A 25,460-nucleotide genomic window follows, 5' to 3' on the forward strand; every position below is an offset into this window, starting at 1 on the left:
TACGGCTGGGCAGTCACACATCGAACACACATGCATACAGGCATCCACCACAATCACACACATCTAAGGATGACAGATGGCAACTCACCTGCTCCTCTGGTCGCCCATACAACTTCACATACAGGGATAGGACCCCGTCCACCAGCTTCTTCAGCTCCTCTGCAGTGAAAGCCGGGGCCCGTTCCCCTGTGACATGCGCCATCTCAGGGACCAGAGTCATGACACAGCAGCACATGCAGTGGAGTACTACCCTTCACGTGATTCCGGAGTCAAGTGTCTGACAAAATGGCGGTGGATACTGCGGCGGAGTGCACCGTCACCGCCGGTGGCGATCATGATTTGCCAAGGTTCCCCATTGACAGCCATGTAATTCAATGATCAGGTGCACGGCGGTGAACACCGCCTTCCGCCATGATGACTAATGCCAGCTGAATGAAGTCACTTCCACTCTAACATACCTGGATGGCAGGAGGCTACCATTTTGCTTCCACCACGTCTCCATAGCCTGGCCGGGGCTCTCAGCCATGGCCCCATTCTCTCTCCCCTTCTTCACTTGCTTACATGATTCTATGATACCCACATGTACCCATGGTTGGAAGTGTGTCCACACTGTGATGCCATTATGAGAGAGAAACCTCAGCACACATTTGCCTGACGGTGTACCTCATTCTTTCCTTTTGTGTGCATTACGTATGTGACGTATTTTGAAAAGTACAGTGTCATCATGTGATGCAAGTATATGTTGACACTCAGAATGCGTTCTTTCCTCCCCCATAGGTACAGACCCATGTGGCGACGGAAGGCCCCATCTGTTTACTGACCCCTGGAAGATCTAACCACTATGGAGGAACGTCACTTCATTATCACCTACAGACTCAATAGAGCTACCATCCATGACCTCTGTGCATTAATGGATCTTGTTCTGAAGCCGGCCAATCGGAATCAGCGTGCTATCCCTACAACGGTGCAAGTGCTATATGTGCTCCATTTTTCAGCCACAGGCTAATTTCAGGTGACAGTGAGCATGGCTGCAGGGGTCTCACAGCCAATGTTCTGCCTCATCCTGTCCAAATTTCCGGATTCCTTCCTTCACCACTTGCAAACTTATGTCCAGTCCAACTCACCACCATCAAATCTGGATTCTATGCCTTCGCTAATATCCCCCATGTGATAGGTGTCATTGATGGAACCCATATTTCTCTCATACCCCCAAGAGTGAAAGGACAGGTGTGTAGGAATCGTAAGAACTATCACTCCATGAATGCACAATTGATGTGTACTGCTGATCAGTACATATCACATGTCAATGCCAGGTTCCCAGGACCAGTCCACGATTCTTTTGTCCTGAGAAACAGCAGTGTGCCACGCATGATGGGACAACTACAAGGGGACAGAGTTTGGCTCATAGGTGAGTGTGTATGACACTGGATCAGTTACATAGGTGAAAGGTAGGCTGTATGCAAGTAAAGGCAATTTGTTCAAGTCCTCTTTTGTCCACTTCTGCAGGTGATTCTGGCTACCCCAACTTGCAATGGCTCCTGACACCTGTGAGGAATCCCAGGACAGATGCAGAGCGTAATTAAAATGAGGCCCATGGTCGTACTAGGAGGGTGATAGAGCGCACTATAGGACTCCTGAAGGCAAGATTTTGTTGTCTCCATCTCTCTGGGGGATCCATGTGTTGTGTCCCTGACAAGGTGTGTAAGATAGTGTTAGCTTGCTGCATGCTGCACAACTTGGCTGTGAGGAAAGCTATCCCTCTTCTGGAAGAGGAGGATGCTGTCCAACCAGCCCTGCAACCTCACAGAGGGGATAAGAGTGATGGTGAGGAACAAAAGGGGGAAGATCTCAACTCCCGGACCCAGCTAATCCGGCTATACTTCCAGTGACTCTAAGGTACTGTTCAATGATGATGATGTCTTCACTGCATAGTTACAGTCTGTCTCATGTAATAAGTACTGTGTTTTCTGAAGTGAAGTGGCATGTGCCAGGGAACCCAATATTAGGTACAGTGTGACATGGAGCAGACACTGCAGTGTGTTGGATCCCCTCCTGCAATAAAAGTGTGATTATTATAGTAACTGGCTGATGCATTCACATTCACAATTGATCACTCATATTGATGAAGGCCATACAATTTGAGTGCATGGGTGTATTTATTAAATGGCAATATATACATCATTTTTGGGACTGTGAAAGGGGTTGGGCACATGGTGAAAAACATACTCAGGTACATATGCTCAGCTGTTGGTTGCACTAGGGTAAAGTCCATGTGGCCATTGGAAGATGGTGTGATGGCAATGGCATGTCAACAAAGTACCTGTGTGGCACACAAGGGGGACATTTCAGGACAGTGTCATTTCCTGGTGCTGGGCTTGGTCTTGGCTGGTGTTTCAATGGGATATCTGGGTCTGAGGGCATGTTGCGAAGGTGCAGCTGGGCTGCAGGGGCATGGGTGCTGGTTTCCAGTGAGTCCTCTGGCAGTGTCACCAGTCCAGTGTATGCTGCAGATGTAGATGGCAGGGAAGTGTCCTGGCTAGTGGTAGGGGCTTGCAGGTGGGTGGAGGACTCAGGCTCGCTGTGGTACTGGTGTTGCAGCACCCCTGCAATGGAGGCCATGGTGTCATTGAGCTGTTTCCATTGCTCCATGGCCACCTGGTGTGCTATCTGCAGCCTCTGATTCTGCTCCAGGGGGGCCAGGATCTGGCCCATCCTGTCCTTGGTATGGTGGTATGCGCCCAGGAACTCAGAGATCACCTCCTGGGCTGCAGCATCTATCCTTTGGCCAACCCCCTGGGCCACTGATGCCCTCCCACTGACCCTAACCCCCTGTGCCTGTGTCCCCTGCACAGGTCTGGCAGTCCCACTGGCACTGGGCGCTTCATCATCCTGCCTGTTGGTGGGTGGAGGCTCTGGCCTCTGTACATGTGGGCAGCCAGTCCGTGGCCGGGAGACACTGGTGTGGGGTCATCGGGCCAGAGCTTATGATGGTGGCTGTGTGGTAGGGGTGTCAGTGGTGTCCTGGGTGGGGCTTCTGGAGGGTGACAGTCCAGGACTGTGGGATGGGCAAGGGATTTCCTCTGTGTCCAGACATCCCTCTGCACTCTCCTAAGTGGGGCCTCCATCTTCAGGTGGAGGGCTGGCACTCCTTGACATCTCCGTCCGGGAGGCATGGGTGGTGGTGCCTGTGTGTTGGAGAATGGACATGTGGTTGCCCTGTACTTTTTTGGCAATTGCTGCACTGGTCTGCACTATTGTATGCTTATATTCCCTATAGTGGCATGCAAGGTCCCTTCCTGTACATTTTGGTGCATTTTTGTGTGGGGTGGAGGTGCATTGTGGGTGCTGTAGTGCCATTGGGATACCACGCAGGGGTAGGTGACTGTCAACAGAGGGCTGGATGGTGATTTGTTTGTGTGATTGTGGGCATGCAGGGGATTTGGGTGTGGGTGTTGTGGACTGGGTAGTGGATGGGGTCCTGGTGGTAGTGAGGGGATGGGGTGATACATGCATTACAGGTGTGGTGAATATGAAGATATTGTAGTTGGCTTACCCGAGGCCAGTCCTCCAGTGAGTCTGATGAGGCCCTCAGGGTGCAGGATAGCCAGGACCTTCTCCTCCCAGTCAGAGTATTCAGGGGGAGGAAGTGGGGGACCATCACCAGTCTTCTGTACGGCGGTGTTGTACCAGGATGCCGTAGACCTGACCTTCCCGCGCAGTTCGTTCAATCTCTTCTGGATGTTGTCCCTTGTGCGTGGATGGTTTCCCACTGCGTTGACCTTGTTGACTGTCCTCTGCCATAGCTCCATCTTTCCGGCCATGGGTGTCTGTTGCACCAGTGCCCCAAATAGTTGTGGTTCGGCCCTGAGTATTTCATCCACCATGGTCCTTAGCTCCCTGTCTGTGAAGTGGGGTGCTTAGAGGGTACAATGGTGTGTTTTGTGGGTGGTGTGTTGTAGGTGTATTGGTGAGGGTGCTGTTGTGTGGTTGGGTGTGTGACTTGTGTGATGTTGAGTTCAGTGTATTTGTGTTGTGTTGTCAATATCTGTTGTGCTATTGGCATTGCAAAGGATTGTGGGGTGTGTATGTATGTGTTTTATAGTGTTGTGGATGTGTCTCAGGTATGTGGGTTTCAAACTTGCCAATGTGTGTATTTGTTGTTTGTGGGTCCCATTGCTGGCCATGGCGGTCCGTATCACCAATGGTCGTTCGGCATTCACTGTCCGCCAAGCTGATTTGTGCATCATTATTTGGTGGGCGAGAGATTTGTCTTCATGGCAGTGCCGGGTGGGGTGTACTGCCTTTCCGCCATTGGTGGCCCTGGCAGTAGGTGGAGGTTGCAGGATTTTTGGGGAATTTTCTTTTTGGCATCATTATTCGGCGGTGTGCAGTCCACCGCCACTGGCGGTCTTCTGTTCACCATCAGCACGGCGGTCGGCGGTGATTACCGCCAAGTTCATAATGAGGGTCATAGACTTATATGACCTTGGGATATGTTCCCACATAGGGAAACATAGGTGGCACAGATATGAATATACAGCCATGACACAATGGCCAACATATGTCCATGCTGGAAGACCAATTTGGGAGGTATCATATCCCATGAACACACTGCTTTGGCATTCATTACACATAGTACACAAAACATATCTTTCTACACTCACGTCACATAATGACCTTCATTGACACATGTCAGTACACCATCTCCTGCATCATATATGCATGGGAAACATATGTTACACATGTAGCATTACAACATGAACTCTGAACCATACAACACTCCACAGTGTGGAAACACATGCACTCACATTGCCATGGGATACGTGAAATCAACCCAGCCGTAGTCCACAGCATCATTTGTGTAAGATCTACCAAGGGTATCACATGCATGAACATGTATTGGACATAGCCCATCATATCTAAAGTGGTGTTGTCAAACGTAGATTTGGAAATCAAACATGACAATGTGGTAGACCCAAAAATATGTGTTCTATTACATATGTACACTCACAGTACACAGGTGGTAACATGTATGTGGAAAAGGTCTACCAACACATGCACATATGCAAACGGTGTCAGTCATCCCATGATTCACACACACATACAAACATATGGTAACACATTCCTATGTTACCGTTACATATATGAATGCGCATCCACACAGAGGTAGCCATAACATACTGACTACATAGATGCATAGCCCCTGTAACAAGGAATGTGAATCTGGGTGCACTGTCAGCCTTTCCAACAAAATCCACGCATTCCCGTTTTGCTTCAAAAATGTTGCCAAAAACTGCAATTTTCCATTCATTGCAAATCAATAACATGACGCCTGAACCCTGTACGTCAATTGCAAGTCGACAGGCCTTGTCAGCCTTCATGAAAAAAAAGCCACGAATGACCGTCATTCGTAAAAAAACATGACGCATATCAGAAAATGTGACGCACACGCCCAGGAAGTGATGAAACAGGACTTCCTTGCTGCAAACATGGTACAGGTATTTCACTTTCACTTTTACTTTACAGCCTTCTAGTCTGTGATTGTGAGAGGTTGTGTGGAGCTGGTGCTGGTTGAGGAGTGGTGTTTGTTCTGAGTTTAGTGCTGTGTCCTGTTGCTGTCCTGTCAATTTTGCCATTTTTGTAAGTTTGCTGTAGTGTTTTTTTTCTATCATAGTATTTGTTTTGTCGTATGTTTTTCTTGGGGTAGCGTAGTCTGTTGGGGTATTTGAGGTTAGGTGGGGTAGTGTTTAATCATTTTGGGGGTAATATATTTGCAGTGGAGGGAAACTGCAATATGTCTGGGAAGGGGAGAGCATAATGTATGAGTGGAAAGGAACTGGGAAGGTTTTTCTGGTTGGTAAAGCACTAACTTCCCATGATGTTGGATATGGAGACACGGAAGCTGCAGTGGAGAAAGGTGCTCCACCACCTACCGTAGACCAGTTGGTAAGTACCCCTTTTGCATTGCAACATCCTCATTTGCATGTGCATGACAGGAAGACATAAGGTTGACTGCAGCATTGTTCTGTCAAGGGTCAGGACAGGAATTTTAGGCCCACATTTATACTTTTTTAGCGCTGTATTTGCGTAATTCTTTGACGCAAAAATGGCGCAAACTTGCAAAATACAATTGTAGTAAAAAGTATAAATATGGGCATTAGTGTCTAAACCAATCAGCATTTAAGAGAGCGTAGCACTGCACCGGTTGCAGACAAATTGCACGTTCATCTTTGTGTACATTGTGTATCACATATGCACCATAAAGTGTCAAATATCAGAAACACATGTGCAATGGTGCAAAGGTACATGTTTCTCATGCACAAAGTTACATGTCCATCATGGTCATTACAACTGGGCAAATTGAGTAAGTAGTGTTAAAGTGATGGGAAACATGAAGCAGGCGTATTGTTAGTCATGGGTGTGCGTGTGCGGAGAGTCATGTATGTGCAGAGTGACATGACAGTTACACAAATGTATTAAGGAGAGTTTGCCTCATGATGCAACATCTGTGTCCAATTTTTTTAAGGTAATGTTGCCACTGGAGGCATCTACTACCTAACCATATGGCAATTTTTGAAAAGTGCAAGCATTGTGGCAGTGTGAAAGGCTGGTGCCACATGACGGCAGAACCAGGCCAGAGGAATGCAAGCTGTGTATTCCTGCCGTGGGTGGTACCCCAAAAATATAACCTTAGCATCACATTGGTTACACTGTTCCTTTATTGGAGTCAACTTATATTTCTGCCTAAGGCTGGTTGAATACCAGACTGTTCCCTTGCCATCAAAAAGCCAATTTCCACTATGCACGTGTAGCATATTCATGAATGGTGCTAAACATGCCAAGTGCAACCATACTGACAGGGTTCCCAACATCAGTGTCCTGGGATCCGCCATGGTGTGCCATAAGTTACATATAGCATGCATATGATGGAGTTGATAAGTACCCCGTTGTGGTTGCCTGCTTCTTCACATAGATCAACTACAAGAGTCAAAGCTTTAGCCAGTATCCTCTCCCACCGGATTGTAAAAAATATGTATCTAAAACATGTACATATGTCTGCCACCCAAATCTGTGCATGTTCTTGTGTGATAACTATGAACCACAAATGTGAGAAACAGGTGCAGCGCAGTGCTGTGCCAATATTAGCAGCACTGTGCTGGATTTTAAACACAGGCCTGCCCCATATTTCCTAGAGTACGGGGCTGGCCTGTGTGCCTGCACTGGCATATAATTCAGCAGCCAACACAGCCATACTTGGACCACAGGGCAAGTGTGTCTGTGTTGAGGGGAGTGTCTATGTGCAGGAAGGTATCCCTTCCTGGACATAAACAATCTACAATGGCGATATGCCACTTCTATGTGTTCTGCAGAATTTAGGCTACATAGTAGTGCCAAAACATCTGTAATGTTAGACTGTAAATGTGCAGGAAGAGACACCTACCTGCTCATAAGCAAATATCCACAGCATTTTACCTCTTCTGTGTGTGCCTTCAAATGGCACACACATATTAGAAGCAAGAAACAAGGAGATATTAAAGCATTCCTCACCTCTTTGCCATGCTAACACCCCCCCTGGGGTGTTGTTACTCTGTTGGCGCTGGCAGTAAGTACGATGTGTTGTAAATCTGGGGCAGCATCAAAAGCTATGGGTGTTACAATGGGATGGCCACTGCACTAGTGTTGAGGTCTCTAGGTGGCTTATCAAGGAGACACTTGCACCACCGGTGCTGCACTACTTTTCTGAAATGAAATGACGCAGTGGGCGTGCAAGGAACCTTATTATGCTGGGGAGCAGTCAGTTTTGTACACATTGAGAATTCACCTCTACTCCAGATAGAAGTGGGACATGTCTACAGATTGTAGCAAACAAGATGTGTGCAGATTAACCTACAAGATCAACCCATCATGATAATTGTGAGTGAGGTTGGTCACATCAAGTGTGTATAGAATGTGGATGGTGGGTGTTTATCTGGTACCTAGGAGATGTAAAACATGCATGTGCACAACAGGTTCAATAATAAGGAAAACTGTTGCTGCATCCAGCACTACACCACTGTTCGTGTGCCCCTTGTGTGCGCAGTATAAGAAATTTTGCAGACCATGCAACAGGGTAGGGGGAAATAGATACAAAATCTATAGACAATATAGATGTACTGTTCCGGCTTAGTGCAAACGATATTGGCACTAACCCTGTACTGGACATAGGGGCCCATTGTAAGCAAAGGTGTGCCCTCTTGTAACGCCTGCTCTGAGAAGGCGTTAACTGAAGGAAACATAAATGATGCATTGGAATCTCATAGCATTCCCGGTGCCATTTTTCCTGCCCCACACCGGGTGAACCCCAGCTTGCATCCATGATGCCTGGCCAAAGCATAAGTAGCTCAAGTCGTGTCAAAGTGGTGGAATGCATGTATCGTGCCACTTTGTTAATATGGCACAGGGATTTGGGACTTGTTGGGCCACTTGTTCCTCACAAGTATGAAGAGGCAAATGTCCACAAAAAGAGGCACTAGTCCAACTTACCTCTGGGCCCTAATGGTCAACAATGGATAGATGTTAACCCTGTGACATGAACTTGATACCATAGATGGCTGGTAGGAAGTCATCCAATTTAGTCTTGATTTTTTATTGACATTGTTGTGAAATGTCTGGTGGACAACATGTGTCATCTGATGATGCTGTGTTCATTGCATGATCCATTCTACCTCTATCCGAAGCAGTATTTGATGTCATGTTCTCCTAATGTTTTAGCTGCCACTATGACCCCAGCACAGAAGTGTGCTTTTGATAAGAGGGCCGAGCGTTTGTGCCACATCATGAGGTACAAGCAGGGTACAGTAAGATGTCCACGAGATATCGGCGGGGAGAAGTCATCGGGGTCTTGGCTTGCCTTCCCACATTTGGGACATCCTAAACAGACTGCAACAGGGCATAGCACATCGAGCACCACCTCAAGGGTCAGCTGGTCCAAACCCCTCCACGTCCACAGCATCAATGGCAACAGCCACCTGCAGCAGCCACATCCTTCAGCTTTGAGGAGGAAATGAAGAGGGACATGGCAGCTATTATGGCCAGGTTGGACAGACTGGAGCAGGACAATGCTCACAATTACAAACTCTTAAGGTTTTGTAAAAAGAAGCTGAAGAAGCTGTACTCCAGTTTATGCACAGCCTCCAAGTTCCTTTCCTCCTCCTTTTGTATTTTGTATTCAGTTTTATTGGGTTTTAGGTGGGTAGTAATAGGTTAGGTAAATTCGATTATGTTAGTTGTAGGATAGAGTAACTATAGTTGGGGGTAGGTTTTATTTTTATTTTTTGTTTTTGGGGGGTTGGATGGGGAGTTATGTATGGGGCTCTGTTGCAAAGTAATCTTTTTGCCCTGTTCATCCCCATTTCTTGTGGCTGACTGGTGCTGATGATTACTGACTCTGACTGTGCCCTCGACTGTTAGCCAGACCCAGGCCAGTGCTATGTTAAAACACACACTTGTAGTAGAGTACACTAGGTATTAGGGTACCCTTTCGATTGTCCTGACAGACCTTGTAAGTCCCTAGTATATAATGGGACAAGGGTGTACAATCTGGCTACAAGCCCATATATAATAGGGCATGGAGATTAGAGGCCCAGCAGAATTTCTGCACTTGCACGTGTGCACTGCTGTGTGCTTCCTGTCCTTTTAAATGCAGACCTGCCTTGCAGCCTGTCTTTAAAAGTTACATTCCTACCATTTGCATGACAGCCCCTGTAGGTCCCTAGTAAACAATGTGGCAAGGGGGGTGCCAACTACCTATAAGACCCTCATACATAATAGGGCATGGAAGTAGAGACCCAGCAGAATTGCTGCCCTTTGCATGTGGGCACTTCTGAAGGTTTTCTGCCATTTTAACACGCAGCCTGACTCTGCAGAATGCATTTACATGAAAATGGTGTCCCAATTCGACTTGGTGCTGTGGGCACTTTAAATGTGATAATCTACCTTATTTTAACATATTAGGTACCCCCAGGATCTCCCCTAGGTATCCCAGGGGCGGGGGTCATGTAACCATAAGCAGGGGTCTTATAAAATAAGTTTTATAAACCCAGGTAAGGGAAAACTGATCATTTCATTTTCCCCCACTATAGATACTTGCCTTCATAAGCTATCATTGCTATATGGTATTTTCATGGTAATAATAGTAAGGAAAAGTGCAGAAAAGTAGTTCAAGGACTTAAAAGATTTGTTTTGATACATGCAGCAATTGGACATTGGTGAACTTATCACAACTTGTACAGAAAATAAGTTACAAGGCTTTTCTTTCTGTAAGCCAAAATCCAGCCTTCTGACTGTCCCCTCTGATTGGTCAGTGCTAACAGGATTAGCAGAGCTGCTTGATTAAGTGATAAGTGGCTGTCCAGGCGAAAGCATATCTGGTGAAGGGCAGCTCAGGTGCTACATAGGAATGCATGAGCAGGGGGAGGGGTAATAAAACATACAGCCTCAAAGGAGAGCAAGACAGGAGAGAATGCCAGATCACCTAACTCCCACCTTCTGGACCCCTCAGCCAGATACTAGGCTTAAGGAAGAAATTTGCAGATGTTAGAAGGAGAAGAGCTTTGGAAATGAGCCACACTGGAGGATGGTTTAGTCAGCTCTTAGTTTCAGACATCATGGATTTTGGAAAAATTGTGCTTTCTGGGGTAGGAATATGCCACACTTTGCAGGAAGTGGTCATGCATCTGGGCCTCACTCTGCATTCTGTTGGTTGGGTGCCCCCCTTCCTGATGCCCAGGAGCTGGGAATAAATATGCGAGAGGTGCATAGCCTCTCAGATCTGATGCCTGAAACTACAAGAGAAAGAAAGACTGCCCTGCTGGAATCTGGATCTGCACCCTTGGCCTGCACTTCTAAGTGAACTGCGCCTGCTGCACAATCTGGTACTACAGCCCTGGGGACAGTGCCTTGCTTCAAGAAGGACTCAGGAGTGGACTCCCTGCAGCTACAGGTTAACAGAGCTTCACCTGCATCATCCCCAGCAAAAGTCCCCAGCCTGGAGTACATCCAGTGGACTTTTAAGGATTTGGCCAGGTGCATTGCGGGAATTGTGGTCTACCTTTCCAAGGACCATCTAGGAGATTCCGGACCCTTGGATTTGTGTTTTGGACCCTCTGTACCTGCAAGGAGGACTTCATGAAACGCATCCTGAAGATTGGAGAAGTTTTGAGAATTTAAGCAAAATTGGCTTTGTGTTTCTAAGCACTAGGAAGTGTTAATTCTTTAAAAAATTCATATCTCGGGTTCCAAGGACCCACCTGGAGATTCCAGACTCATGGATTTGTGTTTTGAACCTTTTGTACCTGCAAGGAAGACTTCAGGAAATGCCTCCTGAAGTTTGGAGAATTTTGGGAAAGTTGGTACTTTGTGTTTCTAAGCGCTAGAAAGTGTTTATTATTTTAAAATTCATATCTCTGGTTCCCTACATTGGATTTTTGTTATTTTGGTGTCTATTTACTCACAAAAAATATAACCTATTTTTATAAATTGGTATGGGATTTTTATTGTGTGTTGTGTCTCAATTATTTACTGTATTGTACTGTACTGTATTATTTGAATGCTTTACACTCTTGTCTCCTAAGTTAGGCCTGCCTGCTCGGTTATAGCTACCAAGGGTTGAGCAAGGGGCTAATTTACTGGGACCTGTACTGAACCTATATTTGGTTAGTGGCCTTAGTGCCAGTGGTAGGTTCATAGTTACCACTGCCAGTAACCCACTTTCCAACATTTTGGTGTTCAGCGGTGTGGATGAGGACTTGTGTTCAATTTACACCATACAGTGTTTAAGTTGAGATCAGTAAATATCTGCTAAATTGCCTTAGAACAAAACCTTTGATTTTTTAATTTTTGAAATTTGGACTAAGCTGATTTTTAATCCATTGATTTGATTTTTCTAAATTTGTTCTAAGTCTGACTGATAGTTTTTGTGACCCAAAACTATGGATACCATGGAGCTGGACCTGGCTAAACTGACTACACTCAATGTGGCTGAGCTTAGGGTTTTGTGTAAGGCGAGGGGGCTACCTGCTACTACCAAGATTAGGAAGGCAGCATTGGTTAGTTCCCTGAAGGCCTGGGCCAGGTCAGCCCCAGAGCGGGAAAGGGAGGGGGAGATGGCCCCCTTCTACCGCATCACAGAGGAGGATGAGGAGGATAGAGCTTCCATTGCTTCCAGTACTAAGTCTGTCACTTCAGAGGGTGGGAGGAGGGCAGGGACCCCTACTCAGGAACCACCACTATCACTTGCAGAGAGACAGCTTGAGGCCCAATTAGCTTTAATAGCTTTGGAGCAGAAGAAATTAGAGTTAGCTAAGGAGCAGTGGGAGGAGAAAAAAGCAAAGAGAAATGGTGGCGGAGACAATGAAGAAGATGTTGAGGTGCCCAGGGGTGGGGGGTTTGATTCCAAGCTTCCCAAGGGAATAGTACCCAGATACATAGAGGGGATGACATTGACAAATGGCTAACTGCATTTGTAAGGGCCCTTGAGATGTGTGGGTCGCACCCCAAGCAGTGGGGTTCATTCTTATGGGAACTGATTCCAGTAGCTGGGAGGGATAGGCTCTTGACCCTGCAGGGAGAGGAGGCTAAATCCCACACACACATGAGGAGATGCTTAGTTGAGGAATTTGGTTTGACCCCAGAGCAGTACAGGGTGAAGTTCAGAGACACCCAGAAAGTGAGTACACAGTCTTGGGTGTATTTTATGGACACCTCAGAGAGGGCACTAGAGGGCTGGATTGTTGGTAATCAAGTGAGCACATATGACGGATTGTATAGTTTGTTTTTGAAGGAACACATTTTGACTCATTGTGTCCAGGAGAGGTTACGCCAGTATCTAGTAGACTCTAAAAGTCTAGTCCTAGGGAACTAGTCAAGGCAGCTGATGAGTGGGCCAGAACCAGGGTTTCCAATCAGCACCAGGGGGCGACCAGAAGAAAGGAGGACAGGTCCCTTCCCAGGGGAAAGCCCGGGGGAAAGAAGCTCAAAAACAGAAGGAGACCTCCACAGACCCACAAAAGCCTGAGAAAGGAGGGGGCCTGAGCCAATCCAACTTCAAGGGGAGGGGGTATCAGGGAAAGAAGGGTAGGTTCTTTGATCCCTCAAAGGTGGGAAAGTGCTTTGACTGTGGTCAGCCAGGGCACAAGAGAGGAGATGCTGTCAGCACAAAGAAGCCCTACACTGTTGGGCAATCCCCAGGATTGCTAGTATAAGTGTGGGGGTGGAGAGTGCCCCAGAGAGGGGTAGGGAAGTGGCAGAGGCAACTTTAGTATTCTTTGGTGGGGTGGATCTTGCAACCCTAGCCACATTACCTCCAAGCATGGACAAGTACAGGCAGAGCCTTAACATCAATGGGACGGAGGTTGAGGCTCTGAGAGACACAGGAGCCAGTGTGACTATGGTGAGAGATACACTGGTGTCTCAAGAGCAAATGCTTCCTGGTGAGTTTCACCAGGTGACCTATGCAGACAGCAGGACCTAACTCCATCCAATAGCTAAGGTGGATTTAGAGTGGGGAGGTGTGACAGGCCCTAAGAAAGTAGCTGTGTCACCTGCCCTGCCAGTATAGTATTTACTGGGAAATGATCTTGAAGCATCTGAGTGATCAGAAGAGGAGAGAGGGCTCCATATGAGAATATTGGAGCTCCCTGAGTGGGTGTGTGCTGTCACCCAGTCACAGACTGCTCAGAAGAAAAATGCTGGACACTTGGACCCTGGAACAAAGGGCCAAGCCTCCATGGACAAGGGTGCTGGGTCTGGGGAGTCAGCCCAGGGAACTCCAGAAGTACAGGAGGAATCTGACCCTGATGGGAAGGATCTAACCTCTGACGATGTGACTCCATCCCTACCAGATCTCTCAGACTTGGCAGAACTGACAGGAGCCGGTGGACCCTCCAGAGAGGAGTTTTGCCAGGGGCAGAGAGACTGTACCACCCTTGAGGGCTTGAGGCAGATTGCCTTAAAGCAAGAGAAAGGGGATGACAGTGGATTTCACAGGATCTATTGGGAAGATGGTCTGCTCTATACTGAGGCCAGAAACCTCAGGGAGGGGGCCACCAGGAGGTTGATGGTGCCTCAGAAATACAGAGAGTTCATCCTGACTTTGAGTCATGATATCCCCTTGGCAGGATATTTGGGGCAGAGCAAGACTTGGAACCGGTTGGTGAACCATTTCTATTGGCCTCATATGTCTCAGAAGGTAAAGGAGTTTTGTAGCTCCTGTGTCACCTGTCAGGCCAGTGGCAAGACAGGGGACAAGCCCAAGGCTCCCTTGATAACACTGCCAGTGGTTGGGACCCCATTTGAAAGGGTGGGGGTGGACATCGTTGGCTCCCTAGAACCACCTACTGCGTCAGGGAATAAATATATCTTGGTGGTAGTGGATCATGCTACAAGATATCCTGAGGCGATACTTCTCAGAACAATAGCTGCCCCTGTGGTGGCTAGGGCCCTACTTGGTGTGTTCACCAGAGTAGGTTTGCCAAAAGATGGTATTTCAGATAGGGACACAAACTTCCTGTCCAGCTATCTGAAGGCGATGTGGTATGAATGTGGTGTTACCTACAAGTTCACCACCCCATATCATCCCCAGACCAATGGTCTGGTGGAGAGGTTTAATAAGACCCTGAAAGGCATGATCAATGGGTTGTCTCACAAACTCAGGAGGAGATGGGAAGTTCTCCTTCCATGCCTACAAGGAGGTCCCACAAAAGGGGGTTGGTTTCAGTCCCTTTGAGTTGTTATTTGGGCGTCCTGTGAGGGGGCCATTGTGCCTGCTGAGAGAGTCTTTGGAGAAGCCTCTCAAGGAAGCAAAGGACGATGTGCTTGACTATGTGCTAGGCCTGCGCTCACGCATGGCAGAGTACATTTATAAGGCAAGCAGGAAACTGGAGGCTAGCCAGGAGCTCATGAAGCACTGGTATGGGTGTTGGAGCCTGTTGCTTCAAGGGCCCTTCATGACAAGTGGACTGGGCCCTATCCAATAATTGAAAAGAAGGGTGAGGTTACCTATCTGGTAGACCTTAACACCCCCATAAACCTTCATAGGGTCCTGCATGTCAATAGATTGAAACCCTACCATGACAGGGCGGACATGACCATGTTATTGGTCACAAATGAGGGAGAAGAGGAGGAAACCAAGCCAGTGCCAGACCTTCTCTCCAGTGCTATGCAAGATGGGTCAGAGGAGGGAGTGGTACTCTCTCCCAAACTGACAGACCAACAGAACAGAGACTGCAAGCAGGCGCTGGGGCAGTTTGCTGGTCTGTTCTCTTTGACACCAGGTGTCACTGATTGCTGTGTGCACCACATTGACACTGGTGACAGCCCACCTGTCAGAAATAAACTGTACAGGTTGTCTGACCATGTCAGAGACAGCATTAAGGCTGAGGTAGCGAAGATGCTGGATTTGGGGGTAATTGAGCCCTCTGACAGTCCATGGGCCAGTCCAGTGGTGCTTGCGCCCAAACCTAATCCCCAGGGGGGAAAGAAGGATTTAAGGTTCTGCGTGGACTACAGAGGACTGAATGCAGTCACAAAGACTGATGCTCACCCTATACCTAGAGCTGATGAGCTCATTGATAGGTTAGGGGCTGCTAGGTATCTGAGTACATTTGATTTGACCTCAGGATACTGGCAGAATGCCCTCACTGTAGGAGCAAAGGAGAGGTCAGCATTCTCCACACCAGAGGGCCATTACCAGTTCAAAGTAATGCCTTTTGGCTTAAAGAATGCCCCTGCCACCTTCCAGAGGTTGGTGAACAGGGTCCTGTCTGGGTTGAAGCAGTTCAGTGCAGCATATCTGGATGATATAGCTGTGTATAGTTCCACTTGGGAGGATCACTTAAACCACTTAAGGGAAGTGCTTCAGGCCATGCAGCAAGCGGGTCTGACTATTAAGGCCAGCAAGTGCCAGATAGGGCAGAGTTCTGTGGTGTACCTGGGTCACCTTGTAGGTGGAGGCCATATACAACCTCTCCAGGCCAAGATCCAAACCATTTTAGATTGGACGGCTCCTAGCTTCTACAACCCAGACACAGCTCAGGGCCTTCCTTGGTCTGACTGGGCACTATAGAAGATTTGTTCAGAACTATGGGACCATTGTGGCTCCTCTGACTGAACTTACCTCTAAGAAGAGGCCAAAGAAAGTGATTTGGACTCCAGAGTGTTAGAAGACTTTTGACACTCTGAAGGCTGCCATGTGTTCAGCGCCAGTGTTGCTGGCCCCTGACTACACAAAGGAGTTTGTGGTGCAAACTGATGCTTCAGAGCGAGGAATTGGGGCAGTATTGGCACAGGTAAATGATGAGGCCCTTGATCAGCCAGTTGCCTTCATTAGCAGGCGACTTCTCCCCAGAGAACAAAAATGGAGTGCCATTGAGAGGGAGGCATTTGCTGTGGTCTGGTCCCTGAAAAAGCTGAGACCATATTTGTTTGGTACTCACTTTCGTGTTCAGGCTGACCACAGACCTCTCAGGTGGCTCATGCAGATGAGAGGGGAGAATACCAAACTTTTGAGATGGTCCATTTCCCTACAGGGGATGGACTTCACAGTGGAACACAGACCTAGGGTTGCACATGCCAATGCAGATGGACTTTCCAGATTTTTCCACTTAGCTGATGAGGACTACCTGGGTGTAGGTTAGTGACCCATCACCTTTCGTTTGGGAGGGGGCCATGTTGCAAAGTCATCTTTTTGCCCTGTTCATCCCCATTTGTTTGTTGCTGACTGGTGCTGATGATAACTGACTCTGACTGTGCTCTGGACTCTGTTAGCCAGACCCAGGCCAGTGCTATGTTTAAACACACACTTGTAGTAGAGTACACTAGGTATTAGGGTACCCTTTCGATTGTCCTGACAGACCCTGTAAGTCCCTAGTATATAATGGGGCAAGGGTGTAAAATCTGCCTAAAAGCCCCTATATAATAGGGCATGGAGATTAAAGGCCCAGCAGAATTTCTGCACTTGCATGTGTGCACTGTTGTGTGCTTCCTGTCCTTTTAAATGCAGACCTGCCTTGCAGCCTGTCTTTAAAAGTTACATTCCTACCATTTGCATGACAGCCCCTGTAGGTCCCTAGTAAACAATGTGGCAAGGGGGGTGCCAACTACCTATAAGACCCTCATACATAATAGAGCATGGAAGTAGAGACCCAGCACAATTTCTGCCCTTTGCATGTGGGCACTGCTGAAGGTTCTCTGTCATTTTAATATGTTGCCTGACTCTGCAGACTTTATTTTCATGGAAATGGTGTCCCAATTCGACTTTGGTGCTGTGGGCACTTTAAATGTGATGATCTACCTTATTTTCACATATTAGGTACCCCCAGGATCTCCCCTAGGTATCCCAGGGGTGGGGGTCATGTAACCATAAGCAGGGGTCTTATAAAAGAAGTTTTATAAACCCAGGTAAGGGAAAACTGATCATTTCCTTTTCCCCCACTATAGATACTTGCCTTCATAAGCTGTCATTGCTGTATGGTATTTTCATGGCAATAATAGTAAGGAAAAGCGCAGAAAAGTAGTTCAAGGACTTAAAAGATTTGTTTTGATAAATCCAGCAATTGGACATTGGTGAATTTATCACAACTTGTACAGAAAATAAGTTATAAGGCTTTTCTTTCTGTAAGCCAAAATCCAGCCTTCTGACTGTCCCCTCTGATTGGTCAGTGCTAACAGGATTAGCAGAGCTGCTTGATTAAGTGATAGGTGGCTGTCCAGGGGAGAGCATATCTGGTGAAGGGCAGCTCAGGGGCTACACAGGAATGCATGAGCAGGGGGAGGTGTAATAAAACATACAGCCTCAAAGGAGAGCAAGACAGGAGAGAATGCCAGATCACCTAACCCCCACCTTCTGGACCCCTCAGCCAGATACTAGGCTTAAGGAAGGAATTTGCAGATGTTAGAAGGAGGAGAGCTATGGAATGAGCCACTCTGGAGGATGGTTTAGTCAGCTCTTAGTTTCAGACATCATGGATTTTGGAAAAATTGTGCTTTCTGGGGCAGGAATATGCCACACTTTGCAGGAAGTGGTCATGCATCTGGGCGTCACTCTGCATTCTATTGGTTGGGTGCCCCCCTTCCTGATGCCCAGGAGCTGGGAATAAATAAGTGAGAGGTGCATAGCCTCTCAGATCTGCTGCCTGCAACTACAAGAGAAAGAAAGACTGCCCTGCTGGAATCTGGATCTGCACCCTTGGCCTGCACTTCTAAGTGAACTGCGCCTGCTGCACAATCTGTTACTACAGCCCTGGGGACAGTGCCTTGCTTCAAGAAGGACTCAGGAGTGGACTCCCTGCAGCTACAGGTTAACAAAGCTTCACCTGCATCATCCACAGCAAAAGTCCCCAGCCTGGAGTGCATCCAGTGGACTTTTAAGGATTTAGCCAGGTGCATTGCGGGAATTGTGGTCTACCTTTCCAAGGACCATCTAGGAGATTCCGGACCCTTGGATTTGTGTTTTGGACCCTCTGTACCTGCAAGGAGGACTTCAGGAAACGCCTCCTGAAGATTGGAGAAGTTTGGAGAATTTAAGTAAAATTGGCGCTTTGTGGTTCTAAGCACTAGGAAGTGTTTATTCTTTAAAACATTCATATCTCTGGTTCCAAGGACCCACCCGGAGTTTCCAGACTCTTGGATTTGTGTTTTGAACCTTTTGTACCTGCAAGGAAGGCTTCAGGAAACACCTCCTGAAGTGTGGAGAATTTTGGTAAATTTGGCACTTTGGGGGTCATTCTGACTTTGGCGGGCGGCAGAGGCCGCCCGCCAAAGTCCCGCCGTCAGAATACCGCTGCGCGGTCAAAAGACCGCTGCGGTAATTCTGAGTTTCCCGCTGGGCTGGCGGGCGACCGCCAGAAGGCCGCCCACCAGCCCAGCGGGAAACCCCCTTCCATGAGGATGCCGGCTCCGAATGGAGCCGGCGGAGTGGAAGGGGTGCGACGGGTGCAGTTGCACCCGTCGCGATTTTCAGTGTCTGCTTGGCAGACACTGAAAATCTTGGTGGGGCCCTGTTCGGGGGCCCCTGCAGTGCCCATGCCATTGGCATGGGCACTGCAGGGGCCCCCAGGGGCCCCATGACACCCGTTACCGCCAGCCAGGTTCTGGCGGTCAAAACCGCCAGAACCAGGCTGGCGGTAAGGGGGTCGGAATCCCCATGGCGGCGCTGCCTGCAGCGCCGCCATGGAGGATTCCCTAGGGCAGCGGGAAACCGGCGGGACACCGCCGGTTTCCCGTTTCTGACCGCAGCTGTACCGCCGCGGTCAGAAAGCCCATGGATGCACCGCCAGCCTGTTGGCGGTGCATCCGCGGTCCCCGGCCCTGGCGGTAGTCAACCGCCCGGGTCGGAATGACCCCCTTTGTGTTACTAAGCGCTAGTAAGTATTTATTCTTTTAAAATTCATATCTCTGGTTCCCTACATTGGATTTTTGTCATTTTGGTGTTTATTTAATCATAAACATATAAACTATGTTTATAAATTGGTGTGGGATTTTTATTGTGTGTTGTGTCTCACTTATTTACTGTATTGGTGTTTTTGAATGCTTTACACTCTTGTCTCCTAAGTTAGGCCTGCCTGCTCGGTTATAGCTACCAAGGGTTGAGCAAGCGGCTAATTTACTGGGACCTGTACTGAACCTATATTTGGTTAGTGGCCTTAGTGCCAGTGGTAGGTTCATAGTTACCACTGCCAGTAACCCACTTTCCAACATTTTGGTGTTCAGCGGTGTGGATGAGGACTTGTGTTCAATTTACACCATACAGTGTTTAAGTTGAGATCAGTAAATATCTGCTAAATTGCCTTAGAACAAAACCTTTGATTTTTTAATTTTTGAAATTTGGACTAAACTGATTTTTAATCCATTGTTTTGATTTTTCTAAATTTGTTCTAAGTCTGACTGATAGTTTTTGTGACTCAAAACTAGGGATACCATGGAGCTGGACCTGGCTAAACTGACTAAACTCAATGTGGCTGAGCTTAGGGTTTTGTGTAAGGCGAGGGGGCTACCTGATACTACCAAGATTAGGAAGGCAGCATTGGTTAGTTCCCTGAAGGCCTGGGCCAGGTCAGCCCCAGAGAGGGAAAGGGAGGGGGAGGTGGCCCCCTTCTACGCATCACAGAAGAGGATGAGGAGGATAGAGCTTCCATTGCTTCCAGTACTAAGTCTGTCACTTCAGAGGGTGGGAGAAGGGCAGGGGCCCCTACTCAGGAACCACCACTATCACTTGCAGAGAGACAGCTTGAGGCCCAATTAGCTTTAATAGTTTGGAGCAGAAGAAACTAAAGTTAGCTAAGGAGCAGTGGGAGGAGAAAAAAGCAAAGAGAAATGGTGGCGGAGACAATGAAGAAGATGTTGAGGTGCCCGGGGTGGGGGGTTTGATTCCAAGCTTCCCAAGGGAATAGTACCCAGATACATAGAGGGGATGACATTGACAAATGGCTAACTGCATTTGTAAGGGCCCTTGAGATGTGGGGGGCCCACCCCAAGCAGTGGGGTTCATTCTTGTGGGAACTGATTCCAGTAGCTGGGAGGGATAGGCTCTTGACCCTGCAGAGAGAGGAGGCTAAATCCTACACCCACATGAGGAGATGCTTAGTTGAGAAATTTGGTTTGACCCCAGAGCAGTACAGGGTGAAGTTCAGAGACACCCAGAAAGTGAGTACACAGTCTTGGGTGGATTTTTTGGACACCTCAGAGAGGGCACTAGAGGGCTGGATTGTTGGTAATCAAGTGAGCACATATGACGGATTGTATGGTTTGTTTTTGAAGGAACACATTTGGACTCATTGTGTACAGGAGAGGTTACGCCAATATCTAGTAGACTCTAAGCTGTCTAGTCCTAGGGAACTAGTCAAGGCAGCTGATGAGTGGGCCAGAACCAGTGTTTCCAATCAGCACCAGGGGGGGCGACCAGAAGAAAGGAGGACAGGTCCCTTCCCAGGGGAAAGCCCAGTGGAAAGAAGCTCAAAAACAGAAGGAGTCCTCCACAGACCCAAAAGATCATGAGAAAAGAGGTGGAGCCCGAACCAATCCAACTTCAAGGGAGGGGGTATCAGGGAAAGAAGGGTAGGTTCTTTGATCCCTCAAAGGTCGGAAAGTGCTTTGACTGTGGTCAGCCAGGGCACAAGAGAGGATATGCTGTCTGCATAAAGAAGCCCTCCACTGTTGGGCAGTACCCAGGGATTGCTAGTATAAGTGTGGGGGTGGAGAGTGCCCCAGAGAGGGGTAGGGAAGTGGCAGAGGCAACTTTAGTATTCTTTGGTGGGGTGGATCTTGCAACCCTAGCCACATTACCTCCAACCATGGACAAGTACAGGCAGAGGCTTAACATCAACGGGACGGAGGTTGAGGCTCTGAGACACACAGGAGCCAGTGTGACTATGGTGAGAGACACACTGGTGTCTCAAGAGCAAATGCTACCTGGTGAGTTTCACCAGGTGACTTCTGCAGACAGCAGGACCAAACTCCATCCAATAGCTAAGGTGGATTTGGAGTGGGGAGGTGTGACAGGTCCTAAGAAAGTAGCTGTGTCACCTGCCCTGCCAGTATAGTGTTTACTGGGAAATGATCTTGAAGCATCTGAGTGGTCAGAAATGGAGAGTGGGCTCCATATGAGAATATTGGAGCTCCCTGAGTGGGTGTGTGCTGTGACCCAGTCACAGACTGCTCAGAAGAAAAATGCTGGACACTTGGACCCTGGAACAAAGGGCCAAGCCTCCATGGACAAGGGTGCTGGGTCTGGGGAGTCAGCCCAGGGAACTCCAGAAGTACAGGAGAAATCTGACCCTGATGGGAAGGATCTAACCTCTGACGATGGGACTCCATCCCTACAAGATCTCTCAGACTTGGCAGAACTGACAGGAGCCGGTGGACCCTCCAGAGAGGAGTTTTGCCAGGGGCAGAGAGACTGTACCACCCTTGAGGGCTTGAGGCAGATTGCCTTAAAGCAAGAGAAAGGGGATGACAGTGTATTTCACAGAATCTATTGGGTCGATGGTCTGCTATATACTGAGGTCAGAAGCCTCAGGTAGGGGGCCACCAGGAGGTTGGTGGTGCCTCAGAAATACAGAGAGTTCATCCTGACATTGAGTCATGATATCCCCTTGGCACGACATTTGGGGCAGAGCAAGACTTGGAACCGGTTGGAGAACCATTTCTATTGGCCTCATATGTCTCAGAAGATAAATGAGTTTTGTAGCTCCTGTGTCACCTGTCAGGCCAGTGGCAAGACTTGGGGCAAGCCCAAGGCTCCCTTGATAACACTGCCAGTGGTTGGGACTCCGTTTGAAAGGGTGGGGGTGGACATGGTTGGTCCCCTAGAACCACCTACTGTGTCAGGGAATAAATATATCTTGGTGTTAGTGGATCATGCTACAAGATATCCTTAGGCGATACTTCTCAGAACAATAGCTGCCCCTGTGGTGGCTAGAGCCCTGCTTGGTGTGTTCACCAGAGTAGGTTTCCCAAAAGAGGTTGTTTCAGATAGGGACAAAAACTTCCTGTCCAACTATCTGAAGGCAATGTGGGATGAATGTGGTGTTACCTACAAGTTCACCACCCCATATCATCCCCAGACCAATGGTCTGGTGGAGAGATTTAATAAGACCCTGAAAGGCATGATCAATGGGTTGTCTCACAAACTCAGAAGGAGACGGGATGTTCTCCTTACATACCTACTGTTTGCCTACAGGGAGGTCCCACAAAAGAGAGTTGATTTCAGTCCCTTTGAGTTGTTATTTGGGCATCCTGTGAGGGGGCCATGGTGCCTGCTGAGAGAGTCTTTGGAGAAGGCTCTCAAGGAAGCAAAGGACAATGTGGTTGACTATGTGCTAGGCCTGCGCTCACGCATGGCAGAGTACATGTATAAGGCAAGCAGGAAACTGGAGGCTAGCCAGGAGCTCATGAAGCACTGGTATGATCAGAAGGCTGCAATGCCTGAGTATACTCCAGGACAATTGGTATGGGTGTTGGAGCCTGTAGCTTCTAGGGCCCTTCATGACAAGTGGACTGGGCCCTATCCAATCATTGAAAAGAAGGGTGAGGTTACCTATCTGGTAGACCTTAACACCCCCAGAAACCCTCATAGGGTCCTGCATGTCAATAGATTGAAACCCTACCATGACAGGGCAGACATGACCATGTTATTGGTCACAGATGAGGGAGAAGAGGAGGAAACCGAGCCAGTGCCGGACCTTCTCTCCAGTGCTATGCAAGATGGGTCAGTGGAGGGAGTGGTACTCTCTCCCAAACTGACAGACCAACAGAACAGAGACTGCAAGCAGGCGCTGGGGCAGTTTGCTGGTCTGTTCTCTTTGACACCAGGTGTCACTGATTGGTGTGTGCACCACATTGACACTGGTGACAGCCCACCTGTCAAAAATAAACTGTACAGGTTGTCTGACCATGTCAGAGACAGCATTAAGGCTGAGGTAGCGAAGATGCTGGATTTGGGGGTAATTGAGCCCTCTGACAGTCCATGGGCCAGTCCAGTGGTGCTGGTGCCCAAACCTAATCTCCAGGGGGGAAGAAGGATTTAAGGTTCTGCGTGGACTACAGAGGACTGAATGCAGTCACAAAGACTGATGCTCACCCTATACCTAGAGCTGATGAGCTCATTGATAGGTTAGGGGCTGCTAGGTATCTGAGTACATTTGATTTGACCTCAGGATACTGGCAGATTGCCCTCACTGAAGGAGCAAAGGAGAGGTCAGCATTCTCCACACCCGAGGGCCATTACCAGTTCAAAGTAATGCCTTTTGGCTTAAAGAATGCCCCTGCCACCTTCCAAAGGTTGGTGAACAGGGTCCTGTCTGGGTTGAAGCAGTTCAGTGCAGCATATCTGGATGATATAGCTGTGTATAGTTCCACTTGGGAGGATCACTTAAACCACTTGAGGGAAGTGCTTCAGGCCATGCAGCAAGCGGGTCTGACTATTAAGGCCAGCAAGTGCCAGATAGGGCAGAGTTCTGTGGTGTACCTGGGTCACCTTGTAGGTGGAGGCCATGTACAACCTCTCCAGGCCAAGATCCAAACCATTTTGGATTGGACAGCTCCTAGCTCCTAAAACCCAGACAGAGGTCAGGGCCTTCCTTGGTCTGACTGGGCACTATAGAAGATTTGTTCAGAACTATGGGACCATTGTGGCTCCCCTGACTGAACTTACCTCTAAGAAGAGGCCAAAGAAAGTGATTTGGACTCCAGAGTGTCAGAAGACTTTTGACACTCTGAAGGCTGCCATGTGTTCAGCGCCAGTGTTGCTAGCCCCTGACTACACAAAGGAGTTTGTGGTGGAGACTGATGCTTCAGAGCGAGGAATTGGGGCAGTGTTGGCACAGGTAAATGATGAGGGCCTTGATCAGCCAGTTGCCTTCATTAGCAGGCGACTTCTCCCCAGAGAACACAAATGTAGTGCCATTGAGAGGGAGACATTTGCTGTGGTCTTGTCCCTGAAAAGGCTGAGACCCTATTTGTTTGGTACTCACTTTCGTGTTCAGACTGACCACAGACCTCTCAGGTGGCTCATGCAGATGAGAGGGGAGAATCCCAAGCTTTTGAGATGGTCCAATTCCCTACAGGGGATGGACTTCATAGCGGAACACAGACCTGGGGTTGCACATGCCAATGCAGATGGACTTTCCAGATTTTTCCACTTAGCTGATGAGGACTACCTGGGTGCAGGTTAGTGACCCATCACCTTTCGTTTGGGAGGGGGCCATGTTGCAAAGTCATCTTTTTGCCCTGTTCATCCCCATTTGTTTTTTGCTGACTGGTGCTGATGATAACTGACTCTGACTGTGCTCTGGACTCTGTTAGCCAGACCCAGACCAGTGCTATGTTAAAACACACACTTGTAGTAGAGTACACTAGGTATTAGGGTACCCTTTCGATTGCCCTGACAGACCCTGTAAGTCAATAGTATATAATGGGGCAAGGGTGTACAATCTGCCTATGAGCCCCTATATAATAGGGCATGGAGATTAGAGGCCCAGCAGAATTTCTGCACTTGCATGTGTGCACTGCTGTGTGCTTCCTGCCCTTTTAAATGCAGACCTGCCTTGCAGCCTGTCTTTAAAAGTTACATTCCTACCATTTGCATGACAGCCCCTGTAGGTCCCTAGTAAACAATGTGGCAAGGGGGGTGCCAACTACCTATAAGACCCTCATACATAATAGGGCATGGAAGTAGAGACCCAGCAGAATTGCTGCCCTTTGCATGTGGGCACTGCTGAAGGTTCTCTGTCATTTTAATATGCTGCCTGACTCTGCAGACTGTTGTCCCAATTCGACTTTGGTGCTGTGGGCACTTTAAATGTGATGATCTACCTTATTTTCACATATTAGGTACCCCCAGGATCGCCCCTAGGTATCCCAGGGGCGGGGGTCATGTAACCATAAGCAGGGGTTTTATAAAATAAGTTTTATAAACCCAGGTAAGG

Source organism: Pleurodeles waltl, chromosome 4_2 (assembly GCF_031143425.1).
Source record: "Pleurodeles waltl isolate 20211129_DDA chromosome 4_2, aPleWal1.hap1.20221129, whole genome shotgun sequence".
Taxonomy (NCBI): Eukaryota; Metazoa; Chordata; class Amphibia; order Caudata; family Salamandridae; genus Pleurodeles; species Pleurodeles waltl.